The sequence below is a fragment of the Heterocephalus glaber genome, unplaced genomic scaffold, assembly GCF_053883595.1.
Source record: "Heterocephalus glaber isolate CG9 unplaced genomic scaffold, H.glaber_assembly_v1.0 deba00001004, whole genome shotgun sequence".
Classification (NCBI taxonomy): Eukaryota; Metazoa; Chordata; class Mammalia; order Rodentia; family Bathyergidae; genus Heterocephalus; species Heterocephalus glaber.
This window is the reverse complement of record NW_028258179.1, coordinates 1,073,880-1,080,726: the sequence shown is the minus strand read 5'-3', so window position 1 is coordinate 1,080,726 and position 6,847 is coordinate 1,073,880.

The following is a 6,847-nucleotide window of genomic DNA, read 5'->3' as shown; positions in this document are numbered from 1 at the left end:
GAGTATCACAGGCTGTGTGTGGGGAGTTTATCAGCAACTGTGACTCTTGAGAAGGGAGCAAGGAGCAAAGGGGGTTGAGAAAGATGACACAGGATGTGTCCCTCAGTCAGCCACCACAAAGGGCATGTGGTACTATTCCACTTCCAAGGACTTTGCCTGGAAAATGCAACCAAATCATGGGAAGCCAGGGAAGAAATTTCAGAAAGCACCAGCAAAGACTTGGAAATTATTATTTAAGCCTCTTACGCCCTATCAATGTCTCAGGATTGTCCAGCCAGGAGATGAAAGGTAGAGTGTTTACACACTGGATCCTCAAGTGCCCTAGTCTTGGGGGACCCTTGTGTGTATGAATTCCCTTCCCTGAGGGCTGGTGCTTCTCTGAGTTTGCTGAGCAGTTTGTGGGCAAGGATTAGGCTCCCATGTGAGAGAAGCCTCAGGTGGGTGGAGAGGCTCCAGGCACTGGGCCAAGGCGAAACCTTGCTAGCTGGCTCCTGAGTGGCCTGGTTAAAGCCTCACGCATGGAGACTCATCAACCAGTGGCTGGAGGAAGAGGTGGCTCAAGAGCATCCCTGAGCTGTGCTCAAGTGCGGCCCACACAGACACCTATTTAAGCTTTAGGGTTTCTTACTATCTGCCATCCCATGGAATTATTTATTATTTGCTGAATACCTTTTGGTAGACACAGGAATTTTTTCTCTGAAATGATGAGCAAACAAGTTCATAAAACATCAGCCATGGCTCTCTAGGGGTTCAAACAATGTTTTTCACATCTCTTTATTTCCCTCTGATTTTGCCCCGCTTCACTATATTTTAGTTTCATTCTCTCCCAGGCTCCTTTTCCATATGACAGGAAAGGTGGATTCTGGTTATTGCTCTTGTTCATTTGTGTCAAGCTTTCCTCCTTTTGTTCCTGGACACACAGTTAGACTTGCTCCTAAGCTTCTCTTGCAATTAGATGTGAGCCTGTGAGGCTTTCTGACTGAGGGAAGTAGCAGAATTGATGCATACCATCCTCCCAGTGGGTCGTTTGACCACCCCCTGGGCTAGTCAGAACTTCCAGGAGGTTAGAGGAGGTGAGGAGTTAATCCCCACCAGAAATATGTGGGCCATGAATAAGGGATAGTTTATAAAATACAGACCAATGAGACGGGGGTGGGGGGAGGGAAGACGCCACATGATTGTTACAGTATCATAAACCAGGTATCAGGGTGTGGGATTCCAGCTGTGGCTTTACCATAACTCACATATGTAGTAGTCCTGGGTGTGCCACCTGACTATTCTGGGCCTTCATTGCTTCCTTGGCACAATCAGGGGACTGTTTACATGGCTTCTCATAATTTTTTCAACTTTTGAGGTTATTTGGTAATAAAATGATAAAAAATTAAACTGGAGCAATTCTACTTCTCTAATAGGGACTGAGTGGTCCTTTGAGGGTCCTGCTGCCCTTCCACTTTTACAAATGTCGAAGGAAACAATGGCTGCGGTCACTTGTCCTTGGCACTGCCATGCTATAGCTGTGGAAGGTGAAAGTCAAAGTGCTGGGGTCACCCCCACACAGCAAAGAGGCAGAGCCTAGGTAGATCCTTGGCAGGCTCTGCATCCACGGAGCTCAGGTAACCCACCAGTCTGCCCTATGCTTGGCAGGGGTATTCTGAGCAGAGGAAAAAGGGAATGTTCATGTCAGGGCTGTTTCCCTGTGGGTGGTCTCCCTAGTAGCCCTGTCTCAAAGATCCCTAACTTTCCCCCTAAAGAGTGTACAGCAGAAAGGAACAGTTGCCCTGCTCTCTCGATGGGTGTGTAGCCACAAAGGAGACTGAGTCCAGACAGAGACGGCAGAGGTGGTCAGTCCCATGGTGGGCAGTCATACATCCACGTGTGTGGCCATCCAGGCAGAACTGAGACAAAGGGTCCTAAAGAGAAGACAGTGAAGCAGGAAGGCTGTTTGAGGAGCACACCATGTACCTTGCAGGGGACAGAGGTGAGAAATGGCATTTATCCAGATGTATAGGGAAATTAGCAAACGACTAAAAGTTATCAGTAATGACCTAATACCGAGTTACTTTAGAAGCATATGAAAGTTCTTAGAAGCCACCCTAAGAATATAGCAGAATATAACAAAAGAAGCAATGGGTGAAAAGAATTAGGTTGAGAGGTAGATGTTCTATCGGGGGGTACTGGTTAGATGGCATTTGTCCTATTTCTGGGAGGATACATTTGTGGTCATAGGAAGTACAGTTGGGTGTATTTTTAAAGTGAATTATTTTAATGAGATCTGTTTAGTTTTCTTGTGCTAATTCCTTTTTGAGGCAAGTCCTTCTTAAAGACCCCAATCAGTTACTAGCTCTATATTTGGGAAGAGGAGCAGTGTCCCTTTGAAACTGAGCAGAATCTCTGTGGAGTACGAAGACTCCAGGGTAGAGCTCAGACATATGAGGGGGACCAAGTCATGTCTTTGGAGAGGGATAACATTGAGAAAAGATCTAGATTCTGTTCTAAGTTCAGTAAAAAAATGACCCAATGTTCTCGGAGCAGAGTCAACATACTGAAACTATTGTCACAGTAACAGTCCTATAGAGGTGTCTCTGAGTTGGTGGGAGAGGGTGTGGTGTGAAAGGGAACATACAAGGAGAACTGTGTTCGCTGAAAATGTCCAAATCACTGCTTCCTCCCTTAACTCACCAGGCATTTGCTGAGCACTTGCTATGTGCCAGGCCTGGTACTTGTCCCTGGAGTACAGTGATTGGTACCTGTCCATCCTTACTTTCAGGGGGGTAGGAACAAAACAAGCAAATGTCAGCTGGTGATGAAGAAATAATCAGATTAATGAAATTGAATGGGATGAGGGGCAGGTGAAGGCAGGGGACTTTGGGGAAACTTGAAAGATGACAAGGAGCCAGCCATTCATGGAACCGAGTGTTTCAGGCAGTGGGGATGCCAATTGCAAAGGCCCTCAGGGAGGAAGGAACTGGCATGCTCTATGACCTGAAAGGAGGCCAGAGATGACGAAGCAATAATGAACAGAGTTAGAGAGCCAGGAAGTGAGCTGGTTATCTGGAGCAGGATTTCTGAACCTCAGCACTGCTATTGCCGTGTAGGGTCAGAAAGTGTTCCGGTACTGGGGGCTGCCCTGGGTTTTGCAGGATATTTCTCAGCATCCCAGCCCTCTCCCCACTAGATGCCAGTAGTTCCCCTAAGCTGTGAGGGTCAAAGATGATCTAGGGGGTTGAGATTGACTGCTTGCGCTGGGCCAAGTTGGCACATGAGTGCCTGGCTATTTTCCTGAATGCTTCCGTGACGATATTTTAAAGGTGGGATTGGCTTTTAAATCAGTCTACTCCATTGGTTTTGTGTCTCAGAATTCCTCTCACTCTCTCCTCCCTTCCTTTTCTTTCCCTCCCCATTGGCTCTGTTTCTTCCGAGAATGCTGGCTACCACCGGCATTGCTTCTTCATTCTCCTCCCTTTGATTCCAAACCAAGCTGCCCAGGCAGTAGGCTCCATGTTGGGGTGATAAGAGGGATGGCTAGGCCACGACAGAGCCTCAGGAGCATCGCAGAGGACACGTGTTTTGGCAGGGAGGGCAATGTTCTTGTCCGCAGTGCCTTACTGGAGGAGGATAGAGAGGCAGCAGAAGGAGGAGTGGGCAGAGAAGCTCCTCGCCGGTGCACCTGCGATCACCCTGGGGGGAACTCCTGTTTATAAACAGGATTTTCAGGAGGCTGAAATGAGAAGGTGACAGTCAGGAAAATAGGATCACCACTTGTGTGGTGCTCTGTGATCTCCCAGGCTGATGTCAGGGGACCGGGGGGTAGTTAGAGGAGAAATAGTTCAGTTTGGGTGTAACTGAACTATCTTGGGTCCCAGCATGGGGCACAGCTAAGAACAGACCTTCTGCTTATACCTGACTCTACATAACAAAAACAGAACCTCAGAAGGGTGCTTCACACACATGGTATCTTCCCTGCTCTGTTTTCTACTCTTGGAACATGGAAAGAGCTTATATTTGGCTTGTGTTGCCAAATGAAGATGCCTGACTTTTAATGGACAAAACTAAAAAGACACATCATTTTACTGAGTGTCCAGAAGTTGAATTCTCCCCCAAGAGAGGGCAGTGGAAAGAGGGAAAGTGGCTTCTTCTCTATTTCCTGCAAGGAAAACACACAGGTTTGCAATTGAGGGGGAGAGATGGAAGAGAAGTTTCTTTTTATAGGTGCTGGTTTTGGTGCTGGTTTTGGACTGAGCTCCAGCAGTCACCACAGGATCCATCCAGTCTTCTCAGTAAACTCATTGTGACCTGGCCTTAACAGGATGCTTGGCAGCCTCTACCCCTAGGATGTTGCTGACACTACGTGAAATCCTTCTTTAGAGCAAGTCAGCAACATATCCCATGTCTTTTGGGTGATAGGTTCTTTTATATAAGCAAAAGGCCCTTTCTGCATAGTGTTGAATTTCCCAGCAGCTATGACCAGGGATTAGATGGAGGCAGAAATATTTGAGAGAGGGAGAGGGAGAGGGAGAGAGAGAGACAGAGAGGGCGTTTAACAGCACTGAGTAATGCACAACTTGGCTTAGTCATGCCCTTCAAGTATTTGTGGAAAGCAAATAAGACCATGGGTAATTGCAAATAAATGTGTTGATTTTTTACACATTGGGATAACTCAAGTGAAAATGAATCTCCTTGAACATTTTAACCTCAATTCAGTTCATATTATAAGAAATGCATATGCACATAAATACACACACACACACACACACACACACACACACACACATGCACTCACATTTATGTTTTTGGTTTGCTTTGCTTTCTCTGTGGCTTTAGCTTTTCAAACCTGACATTACGTAAGGACATAAAAGCTTTTCTTCAAAATTATCTAGCTTATAATGTGAATGTAAAATCTACAAAATGTACTGTGTCAACCGATCGGTAATTAAGTAGATGCATCTTTTAGCATTTTGGCCTTTGGTTGGCTGGCAGGCTGGTCCGGTATTTTGATAATCATTAGAGGTGACTCGTCCCTATCAATGACCTGTGGCTGCTTAAGGGCAACCTGCCTGTTGATAATGGCTGCTCATGCTGGGCAATGCATAGATAATATTGCAATGTCCAACTCTAAAACCTCTCCTTTCTCATGTATTATTCTCAGATGCATCAATATCTAACATTGTGCTTAGCAACTGCCAATCTGGTTTATTAAATGGTCAGTATGGTAAGACCAATCCAGACCTTCAAAGAAACTTGGGACCTCAAACTCTAATGTGTACTTTGATATCATCCAGGCCTGTTCATTTCAGGCTTTTATTCAAATAGAAGGCATAGTTTTGCCAAACATTAGCAAAAGTTGATATCCTTTAATGAGGGAGTGTTTATAATGGAAAAAAAACCTTTGTTCTTTGTGCTCAAGAGACCTTGGTTAAACTCAAAAGGTTTTGAAGAGATCACTCAATTTATCCTGAGTTTCAGTTTCCTTATTTGTAAAGTGGGGAAAATAATAATTTGTTGTAACTCATACATCTGGTTGGTGTGCTAGTCAGAAGCAATAATATGAGCAAAAGTGACCTGCAAATTTCAAAACATCAGGCACATATAAGATGGCATTTAGTAACAATTTTTGAGCACTTCCTGTGTGGTAGCATCCACTCTTTGCTGCCCCTCAAGTTTAATAACCAATGCAGAATATAACACGATAACAAGGCCCCTGCCATCAAGATTACACAAGAGAAGCTCACGAAATTAGTAGGAACTAAAATTACCTGGCCCCATATAGGAGGCAATGAGGATTTTAACTAGCTTCACCAAGATTTAAAGAGTATTGATTGAATTTTTGCATATTGGATTGAGTTCTGTCTTTGAGTCAACTGGTAAGGTTGACACATTTAATCTTCATTAAAATAGAACTCCTGGGTTGGGAATGTAGCTCAGTGGTAGAGCACTTGTTTCGCATGGGTTCAATCCTCAGCAACCCCCCTCAAAATAACTCTTCTCAAATGATGGTAATAATCCATACTCATTTAAACAAGACTATACAATTTGAAAAAGTAGAAATTACAAGTTCTTGACATGACCTGGATTTGAACCTCAGCCCTGCTCTCCTAACTATGTAGTCTTTTGGCTGTCTCTTTATCATTAAAGAAGGTTAATAAATATGACATCTTGTAACAATGAAGAGAAAAGCAATTTAAAATATCAAGGATAATACTTGTTAGATCATTAATAATTTTTCTCCTTTCACTTTTAAACTTAATTTGAGTAGAATTAATTTTGCATGTAAGAGAGGATCTGAAAAATACCAATTTTTCTGTAAATATGTACTTACTCATTTCCGGTTCCATTTGTTCCTGAGAAAGGCGTCCAGCTCTAGGGCCTTCCTTGTCGTGTTACAGACTGTCTCACAGACTCTTTGGATGGTTGATCATGAGCTCTGGGGAAATCTCTGGGCCCTAAATTATCTTGGCTGTTGTACATTTTGTCAGAAAAGGTGCCTTAAAAAAACCATTTTTGTTTGTTGGATAACTTTCACCTCTAACCACAGTGATGTCCCTGTGGGCACAAGCATAGTAAACTGTCTTTTCTGAGTATTTAATGATTGGAGCAATCAAAATAAGTAAAGAGTGAAGTTTCACTTTCATTAGTGTACAGGAATAGTTTAATTGTAAATTAAGGAAAGGGGATTTGCCAGTTGGCAAAGACACAGAGAAGGTTTTATCTTTCATTGATTTCTCAAGTATTGTGACGCAGGGCGTGTCAGGTGAAACAACTTCTACACTTGCGAAAATAGATTCTGTTTGCTCCCCAGTTAAAGAAGCAGGTCCCAAAGAGCAGTGGGTGGTAAAAGTGTTTCTTGCAG